Source organism: Canis aureus, chromosome 17 (genome assembly GCF_053574225.1).
Source record: "Canis aureus isolate CA01 chromosome 17, VMU_Caureus_v.1.0, whole genome shotgun sequence".
Classification (NCBI taxonomy): Eukaryota; Metazoa; Chordata; class Mammalia; order Carnivora; family Canidae; genus Canis; species Canis aureus.
The window spans coordinates 28,237,646-28,253,295 of record NC_135627.1 but is presented as its reverse complement, the minus strand read 5'-3'; the positions used below and the strand labels follow the sequence as shown (position 1 = coordinate 28,253,295).

General features: G+C 36.4%; 1 long non-coding RNA gene across 2 annotated transcripts in view; it reads left to right on the top strand.

The window, feature by feature from the left end:
* The first annotated feature begins 351 nt into the window (after positions 1 to 351).
* Positions 352 to 15,650, top strand: part of LOC144287491 (uncharacterized) — an 86,536-nt gene continuing 71,237 nt past the window's right edge. Inside the window, exons 1-2 of one of the 2 annotated variants that reach the window (XR_013355277.1) lie at positions 352 to 458; positions 3,293 to 3,391. This is a non-coding gene — a long non-coding RNA (uncharacterized LOC144287491). Of the gene's footprint in view, positions 459 to 2,812; positions 3,392 to 15,650 lie in introns of those variants that run through there. The other variant, XR_013355276.1, reaches the window with a different exon arrangement.

Here is a 15,650-nt window from a genome sequence, read left to right as displayed (position 1 = left end):
CTTTCATCCATCCTTTAATTTAAGCCTCATTGGTATCAAACCTAAGGTCAATTTAGAGGAACTCTGCTGGGAAATAAGCTGCATGACATGCTTTGGATACAGGCAGTAGCCTCCTTGGGCTCCCACCCCCATGGACTGAGCTACCACAGTGTTTTAACCGTGAGTGGGCATTGTTTTGAGAAGAGGGAAAGGACCTACCTTATACCAAAGGCATGTTTAATATTTGAAGTGAATTCAATGCCATATTTCTATGCAAACACTCACAGCATAACTTTTATTCTGGGTTAAATAAGAGAAAGGCAGAGGCATTGTTGGTGAGACACAGTGGACTTACTGTTCAGAATGTATAATGGCTCCGGGGCTGATTAGGAGGACATTTGTCCAGGAACCCAGAAAAGATAATGGTCATCAAAAGTAGTTCCAGATGTCCCACATAAACAAAATGCATCTAAACGCAGGTACTGTAGGGAGTGGGAGGGGAAGTGGGCAAATGTAAATGTCATGCCTTCACTTTTAAATTCATCTTGACATCTAAAGGTAGTAAATCAGTAAGGGCTCATGCGTTTGGAAAGAGTATTAATAGGGTTAAGTACATTATAAGGCTAAGGGATTGGGATTAATTCTTTTCTAGTTCTGTGGAAAATTCAATTGCCAGAATATTTATTTTAAATACAAAAGTTAATGAGTTAAGCATAAGAATAATAGCATAGAATTTTCCTTTCAGTTTTTATTAGAAACAGATTAAGTAGAATTGTTAACAAATAAATTCATCTCAAAAATAGAGCAGTCAACTACTGCTTTTAGCGTGAACATGTACCTATTCCAAAATTGCCCTGTTAATTGAAATTGTAAAATAAGTATTTTGCAGCTTTCAACTTACGTATAAGGAAGGATTGAATAACATGATAAATGTTGGCTGAAAATAGTAAACTGAAACTCTACATATGGTTAAGGTCTCAAAAGTCTATTTTTAAATATGTTGGAAGAAGACTGGAAGAAAATAAACTGAACTGTTCATAATGGTTGCCTTCAAATGGTGGTATCATGGTCGAATTTGTTCGGTTTTCTGTTTCTATTTCTGTATTTTATAGAATCTATATGTTTTATTTTTACAATCTTTGGGAGAATAAAACAAACTTTCTATGATATCATAATATAGAAATATCATGCATATTTCTGTTTCAGTGGAGATGGCATTCACATACCAAGAGTTGGCAAGCTTTCTATCTTTTTCTTTTTTACATGCTAAATTAATCAAATCATGCCAGGATATTTTTCATTTCTTCTGAATCTCAATGAGAATTTTGCTTTGAGACAAGGACCTCAATTTTTTTTTTTTTTTTTTTTTTTTTTGGTCTACCCTCACACAGTGCTTGTGCTTTTTCTGGAATCCAAATTAGATGCCTTCAACCAACTAATCTCAAAGGCTATAGAAAAACAGCCTCAGTAGAGCCCCAGCCAGCACAGTCCCTGTTACTTTAAGACTAGCATTCCACCTCCCCCTCACACCCACATACTTGTCCTCTCTTTGCACAGCAAGTGCCAAGCAGTGACATCTACTATAGTTTCTAGGACACGATGGTCTCTGCTCTACAGGGAAAAAAAGGGAGAGCGAGCGAGAGAAAGAAGGCGGGTGGCGAGGGACAGAGAACACAAATCCAGCTATGTTCCCAGAGGATGAGTCACTTCCTCGCAATAATCCTGAGATGCTGTTTATGGCTGGGCTGCTGATACGCAGCCCAGCTCCATTTCTCAGCGGAGCTGCAGGACGCAGCCTCCCCCTGGCTGTCCATTAATCATGAGGGGCTGTTACCCAGTGTACACAGAGTGGGAGTTCTGCCTATGAGTGGCCTCTAGCTGTCTCCAGCTCAATGAAATGACCCTGTGTGAAAACTTGTTTTATGAGAGATTGGTTTATTTGTAACTAAACTACTTCCTCCGTTATTTGATAAGCTCAAATATTTGCTACTGATAGTCTGAGAGTGTCACATTTATTATCCTATTTCAGTGCTTGCCCAACTTCTTTGGATGTGGCTCCATTAACCCTTGGAGGGAGAGCAGTAGCTGTTAATAAACCAGCTTCTATTTTCTTCCAGCAAATCCAAGGCCATCTCGTAGGCAATCTGCATTACTTTAGATCATTACTTGACATGTGAATCCAAAAGAGACCTTTATATTCCAAAACAGAACGTAGACAACTATAGAAACGGGGCTCTGTAGAACTCCTGAGATGTTCTGAAGCCACCATAAAAATGCAGGGAAGGCATTCTCACTCATTAACATAGATCTAAGATGTTCTGCACATATTAGTATTTCTGAAAAGGCAAATTTTAAATATGTTGCGATGACTTTCTATAGTTTCTTAGACCCCCAAATATTTGGTATTTGTGCAGGGCATGCTGTCTTAAATACTGTAGCATTCTGCATTTTGAAACTTTGCCTTTTGGAGTCTGGGCTCATTTGCATTTGGCAGAACTAGATTTCCTGCTTCTACAGAGGGGGGGCAGTGGTGAAAGCCTTTACAGTGCTCCCTCAAAGGGCTTTCTCAACATATTAAACTATGTTTCCAAGAGTTAAGTGAACCAGAATGAGGCAGATTTCATTTGAAATGAAAAAGAAATACAAGCTTTGTTACACGCAATACATTTGAAAAACCTAAATTGAAATATCCTTCCTGACAAACCCATATTGGGACTATTTTTCAGTTCTCTTGCTCTCTGACTGGCTACACAGAACTCTCAGTGAATGCAGAAGAGGCTAAGGAAATAACCACTTATGTGTGGCAAAATGTTCCAGCCTTGCAGAGATTTTCCCAAAATCATTAGACCCACCAAAACGCTTTCCACTGGCCAGGTCCACACCTTCTTCATCATATTTTCCACACTTCTCCAGACTTCAAGTTCTGTCCATCTGTATTTCCTAAGAGAGCTAGTCATTTGTAGCCGAAAATGTAACAGAGTTTATGCTCATAAACCAAAGATCTCCTTGACTGTCAATCAAAAAAAAGGGGGGGGGTGGTGAGGGGGAGAAGAAAAGAAAGGAAGAAAGAAAAGACAGAAAAAGCTTCCCTCCTAATTCATTTTAAGAAAGTCATAATGTGATTTTTGAAGAGGAAAGTCATACAGACTCACCCCTCACCACACCCCAAAAAAGGAGGTGAATTTAGGGCACCTACACTCTGAGGGCGTATAGAGATGAGCACAAAAGTTGCCAGCTAAATCTACCCCACTGGGATGGCAAATGGGAGGGGGTGAGTGTTAATGGCATGGATCCCACCTCTGATCACTTTTAGCCTCTGCTCTCACCATGTGGCCTTCTGAATCATCACCCCAACTGCCTATCAGCGGAACAAAGAGTGGACCTGAGTGATAATCAGAATCATCATCTGCAGGTAATCTGTATTCAGAAATAATCTACTTATATAATGGGAAAAAAAAGAAATAGTCTACTAACAAGTTGAATAGATTTTATATTTTAGAGCTCCCATCCCTTTCTTTATCTTGTTTGTTTGTTTATTGTGGTAAAGAACACATAACATGAGATCTACCCTTTCAACAAATATTTTAATGTACAGTATTGTTAACTATGAGCCCAATGTTAGCTATAAGCAGATCTCTAGAATTTTTTCATCTCACATGACTTAAACTGTATACTCTCCCCCCAGCCTCTGGCAGCCACCATTCTACTTTTTGCTTCAGTGAGTTTGACAACCTTAGATACCTCATATAAGTGGAATCATGCAGTATTTGTCCTGTGACTGGTTTATTTCATTTAGCATAATGTGGGCTAGGATTTCCCTTTTTTATGGCTGAATGATACTTGTGTATGAGATATATACATATATTCTCTTTATCCGTGAGATATATACATATTTCTCTTTATCCACTCATCTATTGATGGGTATTTAGTTTTGTTTCCTCCTCTTAGCTATTATAAATAATGCTGCATTGGACATGACAGTGAAAATATCATATACCTTTTTTTAAAATATTTTTAAATTTATTTATTCATGAGAGACACACAGAGAGAGGCAGAAACATAGGCAGAGGGAGAAGCAGGCTCCTTGCAGGGAGTCAATGCAGGACTGGATCCCCAGGCCCCGGGATCACGCCCTGAGACAAAGGCAGGTGCTCAACCAACCGCTGAGCCACCCAGGCATCCCGCAAATATCATATATCTGATAAGGAGTTAATATCCAAACTATATAAGGAACTCCAACAACTCAGTGGCAAAAAAAAGCAAACAACCTGTTTTAAAAATGGGCAAAAGACATGAGTAGACATTTCTCCAAGAAGGCATACAAATTGCCAACAGGTATGCATAAAGATGTCCAACATCACTAATTATTAAAGAAATGCACATCAAAACCACAATGAGAGATCACCTCATACCTGTTGGGATGGTCTTTATTAAAAAATAAAAAGCAATATGAAGCACCTGGGTGTTTCATTCCTTTAAGTGTCCGACTCTTGATCTCAGTTTAGGTCTTCATCTCAGGGTTGTGAGTTCAAGCCCCATGTTGGGCTATGCACTGAGTATGGAACCCTACCTAAAAATGTAATAAATAAACAAACAAATAAATAAATAAAGTAGCAAGTGTTGGTGAAGAGGTGGAGAAATTGGAATGCTGAAACACTGGAAGTGGGGATGTAAAATGATGCAACCACTATAGAGGATAGTTTAAAAATTTAAAAATAGAACTACCATATAATCTGGCAATCCCACTTCTGGATATTTATCCAGAAAAAAATGAAAGCAGGACCTCAAACAAATATCTACACCCCCAGTTCATTACAGCATCTTGGGCTTTTGTTAGTTTGTTTGTTTATTTAGAAATTCTACCCATGCAAACTTTATATTGTGTCAATTAAAAGGAAGTGATGATGGAAAAGGAAGGAATTCAGTCTAGGCACCTAGGCTTCAGTTATCACTTCAACTTTACTGTCAATATGACCTCCGGTAGGTCACTTAAATTGCTTGGGTCTTGATTTTCTTTTCTCTCAAAGGATTATGATGCCCTCTACCTAAGGCCTGTTTTGAGAATTAAATGTGGTAACTAGGGTAGGAGTTGTATAAACTGTAGAGTACCATCCAAATGTTCGTTGTTGTAATGTGAATGAGCAAAACAAAATTCTGCTTATCCCTTTCCTCTTGGCAAAATAGAAAAAAATCCAATGTAGAATTTGAGTTCTCTAGTCTTCATCAATTCTGTATTATTAACTGGATAATAACTAACTTTTCATGTCTCTTTTGCCATGTACATACAAAAATACTTTATTCTTTATATAAATTTCTTAAATATTTATTTATTTTAGAGAGAGAGAGTGTGTGTGTGTGTGTGTGTGTGTGAGTGAGGGGAGGAGAAGAGGGAGAAGAACAAGCAGACTCCCACTGAGTGTGGAGCCCCAGGCCAACTCAATCCCACAACCCCGACACCCTAGCCAAAATCAAGAGTCAGACACTTATCGAGTGAGCCATCCAGGCACCCCACAAGTATTTCATTCTTTTTTTTTTTTTTCAAGTATTTTATTCTTAAAAAAAAAAGGATCACAAAGTAAATGTATGTACATAATATATTAATATATTAAGCTTTCTTGTATGAAACAATCCAAAACTGTGTGATCTCCTTATGTAATAAATATATTTTCAGGCAAGGTAATTTTAAAAATATATTTCTATGTTAAAAACATACCTGATAATTACTGTTACTTATGCTCAGCCAGTGAGTCACAGGTTCCAGGATAAAGGACTAATAACTGAAGTTGAAATAACTATGACATGGAGCCGGAAGTTCTCCTAGTCAGGGTCTCCAGCACTAACTTTCCACCACAAGCATCTGTGCTAGGGAAGGAGCAGAAAGGGGATTTGGCCTCCCACATGGTGCCCTTTATTTCACCCTCTACTTTCTGAAGTTCTCTTGCATTACCCATTCCATCACATTGCTTTCTGTAGCTCCACATACCAAATCAGTCCAGTGGTACAACAATGCTTACTGGAATGTCGGAACACAGGGATGAGCTATATACAGCTGAAGCTGATTTCTGCACAAGGTCATATTGCTTCGTTATCTTGTTAGTTCCTTCCGAGCTTCCCAGTTTTTCCTTCACTCTTTTTAGTTCACAGTGTCTGATGCGTATTAGATACTCACATTGAAGAAGTTTTCATTATTCTTCTTGCACTTAACCCTGGAGATGAACTTGACTCATCGATAGCACATCGTGATTCTTGTGCCACCCTCAACTGTGTGCTTTCTGGTCCATGCTATTATACAGACTCAGAACAATAGTTAAGATTTGGCATTAAACTTTTATCTGGATTTAAATACTATTTTTTTAAAATCTATAGCACAGTGACCTTGAATAAATTATGTAATCTCACTAAGCCTCAGGTTCCTTATATGTAAAATGGCAATAATATTACCAACTGCAAAATGTTTTTGTTAAATTTTATGTAAAGAGGCATGTAGAATATGCTTATTATTTGCTTTTGCTTTTTTCTGCAGCATGCCTTTTTTATTATTAAAAGATATCACAGATATTATGGAGAAGGATGCAAAATTCCCACCAAGTTTAAGAAAAAAAAGGGAGATTTGAAAGAATTTTTATACATACTTTGAGTTTCTCTGAGCTATACTTTCAAGTTACCACATATTCATCTTGTTTTCCTCTGCCATTTCAGGGGAAATTTTTGAGAAACACTATTCATGGGTTGAGATTTACCTAGTGCAAATGACAGAAGCATCAACTTAAATGGACATAAGTAGAAAATGGGATTTAGTCATTCACATCTCTAAAATTATACAGGTGTAGAATTCAGCTGTAGTTGAATCCAGATTCAAAGAATACTATAAAATAAAATGTTAATAAGCCTTTGTTATTAAATATTTTTTCATTCGTTATTTCTCTGATCTGGATCAACTTATTTTCCTTCCCTCTGCCTTTCTCTTCTTTTTTCTTCTGAGTCTATGTTTTCACTAAGAAATGCTATAGGATCTGAGTAACTCTCATTCCTAAGTGTCATCTTTTTCGAGTTTGGTTTGAATCTAAACTTTATTCTGAATGGGACTGCTTGTTCCATTTTCATCAAGCTAGCACTAACATCAAAGCACATGAGAATGTTTAAGAAAAACTTTATACTGACAGTGTAGTCGCTGCAGTGTATTGTGGCAGATGTAAGTCTCAATCTTCAGTCAAGAAAATAAGAAAGAACCTAGACTCCTGCTATTCCATTCCTTCTGCTCTGGGATAATGAATAAAAGGTAGGTCACAATCTTAAAATATCACCCTACTTGATCTAAAATAACTTCACCTGCACACATTTGCAGATATTTACATTTTATTTATATTTTGCCAGCATTATCTGCTTGTTTTCCTGACTATAGAAAGAGCTCCCCAAGGGAACAGAGTGTCTTTCTTATTTTTACATTTATTTCTAAAACTTAGCTGGTATGTAGTAGCAGGTCATAAAATGTGAATACATTTTATTTTACTCCCAAATCATAAGTAATATACTTGATCAGGTTTAATTACACATTTTCAAAGCTAATTTCCTAAAATGATGCTCTCTTGGTTGCATGAAATGTATAAATTAAGACATGGAATGTAAAAATACAGAAGTTTTATTCTGCAAAGAAAACAGCAGTAAGTTTTTTTAGTTTTGCAGGTCATATGATCCATTGTAACTTATCCTTGTAGTGGGAAAGCAGCGATAAACAATACATAAGTGAATGAATATTGCTGTATTCCAGAAGAACTTTCTTTACAAAAACAGGCTATCGGTTGATTTGGCTCAAGGGCCATAGTTTGCTGCCCTTGTTCTAAAACAAAACAAAAGGTTGTAAGGTAAACTTAGATTTTTGAGAGTGACCAATAATTCAGGTTGCCAAGTGCTGAGAGTTTCCCAGGATAAGGGAAACTGTTTCCTTTTCAGTTTGAAAACAGGACTCTCCCAGGAAAACTGAAATGAGTAGGTCACTCTACTTGCCTCAGATCCTAACATCATTCATTCATTTGTTCATTTAACAATGAGTACCTACTAACATTAAATCAATACTCAAAGTTTCGAATTAAAACAAAGCACTCACAGTGTTCTACATTATTGGTGATCATATAACATATAATTCTGAAACTGATTGTAAAAGACGTTACTTTTACTTTATTCATTATTTAAATTTCGGCAGCTTTAGAATGAACATATGGCAGTAATTATCAAAATAAAATAAGATAAAAGGATATTAAAAGAAAAATCCCTCATAATCTAACAATATAAACTTTTTTCTATTTACATCATATAGAAGTTCTTAATCTGTTTCACTAACATATATTTTATTCAAGCAATAAATGATGTCTTCCTGTAATAAAAAACCAAAATTAGACTTTTTTATAGGCAAGAAATTTGAAGAGGTTGCCAAACATGCTTAGGAAAATCCCAGTGACTTCATGATTCATCATTTGTATTGAAAATTAGAAGGTGAGAAAATTGAGAGGAAAAAAAAATCTCACTAATAAGGATTAAAAACAAATGATTCATTTCTTAAACTTTTTCAGAGAAGCAAATTATAGCCAAATTATAGGCCTGACAAACCATAATTAAGGCATAAGAGATTATATGGGGGATTGAGAGGTGAAGAAGGCCATGTTTCAACTTAAATATCAATTTCATTTAGCATCGTTAAAATTAGCTCTTTCCTGCTACAAATTCTTTTAGTTTCTGAAGTCACTACTTAATGAAAAGGGAAATGGAATATTAGAGCCTAGCTATATAAATCAAATGGGATGAAGCGCATGGAGAGGAATTTATATAAACTTTTAAATAATGTTCATACACAGACATGGATAGTATTTTTACCTGGAATTTAGAAAAGAGTCTTCAAATCCAAAAGCCAAGGACATAATGAAGTGTACACAATTTTCTTTCTCCTCCTTTGCAATGTGAGTGCTTCAAGAGAGTTTCTGAAATTATCATGGCTCTGAGCAGTTTCTCTTTGGATAGTTTTAAAATTTGGAGGAGAAAAAGAGTGATTTCTGATTTTCAATCCAAGCATTCATACAGCAAAAATATAAAATTAAGAACTCAATTTATTGGAATATCTTGAGGATGGATAGAATGACCTTAAAATAAATGTTTGTCTAGCTGATTATTAATCAGGAGCGTATTTTGTTTTTCTACTTTCCATTTTATTTCATACTGTATTAAAATGACATAGGAGAACCATATTTTGCCTTCCATAATTCAATAATAACCACAAAAGAACCTTTCAACTGAACAGCATTTTTATATCATTGCGTATTATGAATAGATACTGTGTACAAAATCTAGATGCTTTAGGTGTGCATTAAATGAGGGCAAGAGGGTTTGGTTTTTTGCTTTAGAATTTTAATTGCATTCATTTGTAATCCGGTAGAGGAAGTAAACAGCATACTAGTAACATTCATCAATGCGAATAGGGTAAAAAGTGATTTCAATAGAGTCTGGCTGCGTGAGCCTAATCAAATGAGGCCAGCAGTGTTAATACGCTCTTCCATTCTCTCAGTAATAACAGTTCATTCATGAAAAACTTTATAATCATTTTATTAGCCATCCTTGTCAGAGGTCTAGTAACTTTAATTTAAGGGTCTTTGATTGAGGAAGAAATGGAAGTATAAAAATGTAAAGAGGGCACTTGTGGTCTGAATGTGGTCCATGCAGTTAGCATATCCCCCTTTTCCTGCTGGAGAACTTCCAAAAGCAACAAGGAGAATGGGAAACAAAAATGCAAACTCCGTTTTCAGCAGAAGTAAGAGACAGCTCAAATCTCCAGAGCCCAAAATAGGTGTAAGGGCTGCCAAAAGCCGTGGAGACGGAGCAGGGCAGAGCAGGGGCTGTGTGGGAGGAAGCTGAGAGAAAATGCCTGGGGAGTGAATTCCCTAGCAGCAGGCAGGGGGCCAGCTTCTGCAGATATCAGAAAGAGCAAGATGACAACCCTTAGACATGAGCAGTGCACCGTGGTTGTTAAATCTCGATCCTTGTTTGCCACACAGGATTTGGGTGGCACTGACTGGCAGAAGCAGCAACCCTGGACCTGAATTGATTTTGAGACACTGAAGGGAGAGATCTAAAAAAGAATCACTCATAAAGCAGCCATATGTCCAGGAAAGCAGCTTATCCTCTGACCACAGAGTTCAAGATGGTCTTTGCACTATCTTGTACCCATACTGGTACCATTGACTGGGGAGTAGTGGTAGCTATGCCAACCAATGTGCAAAAATGCCATAGCCTGTGCCTCAGCTCTGGCAACTCCTCCACATCTGAAAGTCCTGCAGTCATTGGTCCAGAAACATGCAACTTTTCAATGATGAGTGCAACAAGAAAAACAAAAATGAGGAACTACAAGAAAAAAAATGAAAACAGAAACAGGAAACAATAAATTACAAAGAGCATGCACCTGGAGGGCAGCATAGCTTAGTCATGAATAGAATGGAGTCTGGAAGCAGAGCGCCTATTTACAAATCTCTAGAGTAAGTTAATTCATATTTTAGTGTCTCATTTTCCTCAGTCTGTAGAACAGAGTTCAGGTAAGACCTATTACATGGGGTTATTCTGCTGACTGAATGAACAATATTTATAAAATGCTTAGAATAGTGCCAATGTATACAGAGTAAATTGTACTTTGATTTAAAAAATAATAACTTAGGGTGCCTGGGTAAGAGTCTGACTTCAGCTTCAGTCATGATTCCGGGGTCCTGGGATCCAGCCCTGTAGCAGGGTACTCCTCAGTGGGGTAGTCTGCTTCTCCCTCTCTTGTAGCCCCTCCCCCTGCAATCTCATGCAATCTCTCTCTCTCTCTCTCTCATAAATAAATAAAATCTTTAAAAATAAGATAAATAAATAAGTAAATAATTTAATGGTATAATCACAACTGTGAAGCAAGACTACAAAATAGAAATACAAGAATTAAAAGAAATGGTGAGATATTAGGAGGAAAGAAAAAACGAATTAGGATTGTTCAAGAAAAGGATAGGAAAAAATATCTAAAAATAAAGGTAACAATGGACAGATTGCAAGGGAGAAAGACACTGTCAAAAATACAGTGGGTTTACAAAGTATAAGAATTATTAAAATGACAAAATTAAAAAAGATTTTATTTTTAATTTTATTTTGGATTTCCTACAGTTGGGTGGGATGTCAGGTGACTGAGGAGATCTGATCAGTCAAGTGAAGTGTGACATCACAGGCATGTAAGAGGCAAATAGAAAAAAAAAATGTCTGAGTCTCAGAGAAATTAAATGATGCCCTCAACTTGGGAGAATCTGAGACCATCCCGTTGGACTCCAGTGGCCATGCTTTGAATGATTGTGATCCATAATATCATCTCTGTCTCACAGGCTTTCTGTAAGGATCAGACAAGAACAATTTTTCCATAGCACTTAAGTAACTGTAAATGTGATACAAATATGTGTTATTATATAACACAGCTACTGCATATGAGGCTTCCCTGTAGAGGAAGAGAAGAAGTCAGAGTATGTACAGCTGATCAGAATGCAATTAAATTTTTCCTCTTTCTGTCTTCTTGAAGACAAAAAGCATTTCAGCTCAGAATGATTCACTTATAGTCAACAAATGCGCTCAAAGTCCATGCCTCTTTCTGCCTGAAGTGCTCTACACCTCAAACCTCCTAGTCTCTCTCAATCATATTCACCCAGTGAAATGGACTTCAAATGTCACCTCCCCTGGGAATCTTCTCTTAACCCGTCTAGAAACTTAATGGTCAGACTACCACTCAGCTGCATTTTTATCTCTAACCTGATGTATTGAAATGTGCATTTACCCTTCACTAGCCTATGCTATCCTTTGAGTACACGCACCAAGTCCAATTCTTCATTGAATAGCCAGGCTAGCACAATGATTAAAAACCTATTTGGCCCTTGGTATTGGCAGAACAGACGCATGACTTTGCCTAGATTATTAGAGTACATATAGTTGCCTCATGGTTATTTAGCTGGAAGAAACCAGACACTGATCCTCTAAATTTTAAGATTTATTAGTTAATACTATACTGAGACCAAGATTGCTAAGCATTTGTTAACCATTTCTATTCATTTTCTAATTTTATCTTTGTTCATGTCAACTATTAAAAACCATAAATTGATGTATATTTCCTTTTATTGGGCAAAGGAGCTGAGTAAAGTGATAGCCTATCCAGGGCTAGAGTATGGGATGACAAGAAGAGAAGGCAGGTAGAAATGGAAAGAGATTTCAGGGCTCTGGGTTGGAGGTAGGCTGAGACCAGAGGAAGAGTCGTGTGACCAGAGTTAAGACTCAAGAAAGTGATGCAGTTGGTCCCAGGCAGTAGGCCTGGTGGTTCAGTGGGTGATAAGGAGTCTTCTCTCAGTCTTGCATGCCACAATTGCTGATGCTACTCATATGGAACCTAATCCAATCACCACTGAATAATTTTACCAGAAGACAGATTACAGTTTACAGAACATTTAAGAGACCAGTAATATAGTTTCTCAAGAAAAAAATCATAAAAATAGTTAAAAGAAAAACTGAATGTGAGAATAATTCCAGGAAATGTGAAAGCTGAATAAAAGATGCCAAAACTGAAATACATCATTTATCAGACATTATTGTTTGATCTTTAAACCCCAAATTCTATATTCACTGAGATATTCCAGGAATATTTTAACCACAAATTCAAAATGTTTTATAAATATTTTTTCATGATATTTCACAAAAGCCCTTTGCAGGAAGTAGCACAATTTGTAGTCATGCCCATTTTATAGCTGTGGAAATACCAAGTGAAAAGGCAAAGAGTTGTTGCCCTGAGTCTCCAGGATATACCAGGTGGAGATGTACTTACTTTAATTGTGACTGGCCAGTCTGAGAGGTTTTGTCAAATACATGAATGCTTTCTTTCCAGGCAGCGTGCTGATATTTTCATAGAAACAGGATGAGTCTTGGGGCACTTGGGTGGCTCAGTCAGTTAAATATCAGACTCGATTTAGGCTCAGGTCAGATCTCAGAGTTGTGAGATCAAGCCCTGTGATGGACTTTGTGCCAGGTGAGGAGTCTGCTTAAGATTCTCTCTTCTCTTCCTCTGCTTCTTCCTATTCTCTGCTCCCCTGCTAGCACTGGAGCTCTCTCTCTCTCTCTCAAAAAAAACAAAAACAAAAACAAACAAAAAAAACAAAATAAAAACAAAAACAAAAAACCTGGAATGAGTCTGATCATACACAACTCTGCAGATGATTAGAATAATATTCTGAACTTTCTGTTGCCTGTGACAGAAAAGAAAGATGATGAGAATAGAATCCTATTAATGTAAAAAAAAAAAAAATCTAACTCTCCTTGAAAACCATCCCGAAGTACCTCCTCCACAGAACCTTGCCATGTTCCCTCAATCATTTATGGTTCTTCTCCCTTTTATTCTGCATAGCATTTAGTTTCAATGGGCTTACAGTGTCTTACTTAAATATTTATGTCTCTTATATTATACTCATTATAATTCTTACCTAAATAGAGTATATGTTTGCTGATGTATTTACTTATCTGTGTGCTCCATATATGTTTTATTTGAGAACTCCAAATATATTTTAATTATATCATAGAATAAACCTTAAAGGTATTGATCCATCAATCAGAAAACAATTCCCAATTATGTTAACGTATAATACTTATCTCCTTCTCCCTTTGCCTCTGCCCCTCCCCAGCTTGTGCACTCTCTCTCTCTCAAATAAATAAATAAAATCTTTTTAAAAAATTATTTCCTTTTAAGGAATTGAAAAATTAAAATATCCTATAACATAAATAAATAAATATTCTATAAGTAATTGTATTACTTATTCAGCAGATTTTATTATGTATTTATTATGTGCCCAGCAGTGGAGTATAGCAGAGTACAATAAATGAAAGATTTTAGCATTCATAGTGCCTAAAGGGTAGGAAGAATAAACAAGTAAGTAAATAAAATACATATTATGATAAATGCTGTAAACAAAATAATAGAACAAGATAATATCATGGGAAGTGATCAGGTGAGTGACTACTTCAATAAATGATTAGGAGAGGCCTCCATAAGGAGGTACTATTTGAACGGAGATCTGAGTGTAGAGAGAACCTTGCAAACATTGGTGAGGAACACTCTATGCATAGGGATTAGCAAGTAAAAGGGTCTGAGGTGGAAAACAGCCTGTGCTCAAGGTACAGAAAGGAATCAATGAGGATTGAGGTTATCGTTCTTGGTAATTATGATACAGAATGATGTTGGAGTGTTGGAGATGGAAGTAGAATTCATGTGAAGTTTTATAAGCCATAATTAGATTAGGTTTTCTAGTTATAACATCAACTGTATGCTTGTCTACAGGAGATTTGAATGTCATGTTTGGTAGCATCTGGGTGGGCCACAGTAACCAGTTCTCACCAGTGGAATGTCAACAGAAATGCTCTGTGTCATTTCTAGGCCAAGGTAATAGAACACTGTGCCTTCTCCACCCTCCCTATCCCCTCTTTTGCTGGAAATAGAGGACTCTCATGCACCTAGCATGTCAGTGCTACTTGATGAAATTAGCCTAGAGGAAAGCTTCTCATTAACTAGGAACACAGGCAAGAAATAAACTTCTATTGTCTTAAACCACTATAATGTTTTGTTTTGTTAGAACAAATTATATAATGCAACTGATGCAGATATGATGTGACTTGCATTTACAAGTACTGACTGACACTGTGGTCATAAAGAAAGTAGGGCTCAAGCATAAAAGCAGGGAGGCCATTGAGGTTGTTACAGGTGTCTTGATAAGCAATGATGCTCATTTGGTTTAGGAAGGAGGCATGAAGATGTGGAAGGCTATGGACCACTTCAGGACATATTTTGAAATTAGACCCACTAAAGCTACTGATGAGAGAGAAAGAAAGTAAAGAATATCACTGATGCAAATTTTATGATATCTCAAAAGAGGATTTACACTTGAACAATTTTCATTTCCCTCTTTTCACAGGTATCACAGGGACCAGCTTTGCCCTGAAAGTTCTTATAAAGTTCTTATTGGTTTTACTCATATTTAATAATCTTGGAAGAATTATTGAAATTGACATTAATTTGAAAACTGTTAACATAACCTAATCTTTTCAATAATGGCTTATGTCTTGACCTCAAGAAAATACAATAAAAATACAGTCTTCTTTAGTTTGGAGAATGCATTTCTATTTGGGTAGCCTAAATTTACAATTATTTTCCTCAGGAACCACATTATATTGCTCTCTCATCTTGAGCCAATGCTTAATATGTTTTTTCAAATCTTTTCTTCTTTTTCCTCTTAAATTACTTGAGAATAAGTTCATCCATAAGTAGAAAAATCCAACTACAAGTTTCTTTGTTTGTTTCTACTTTCCCTTGAATAATTAGAAACCCCAAGGTTGTGAGTCCAGGATTGTTCTCAGGAACAAAGCCTTGCCTGATTCAAATTCATGAATCAGTATTTTAGTTAAATGTGTGTCCATTTGTTACATTGATAACCTAAAATGTCATATGTAATATTGATAACATTGATTCATTACTTGATAACCTGGAATGCTAAAGCCTAACAATATCTTAGCCATTGTGAGATGAAGACTATGAATTTTCCATAGGGAATTGGCTACAACAATAGTATCATAAATGGTTCTCAGGCAGG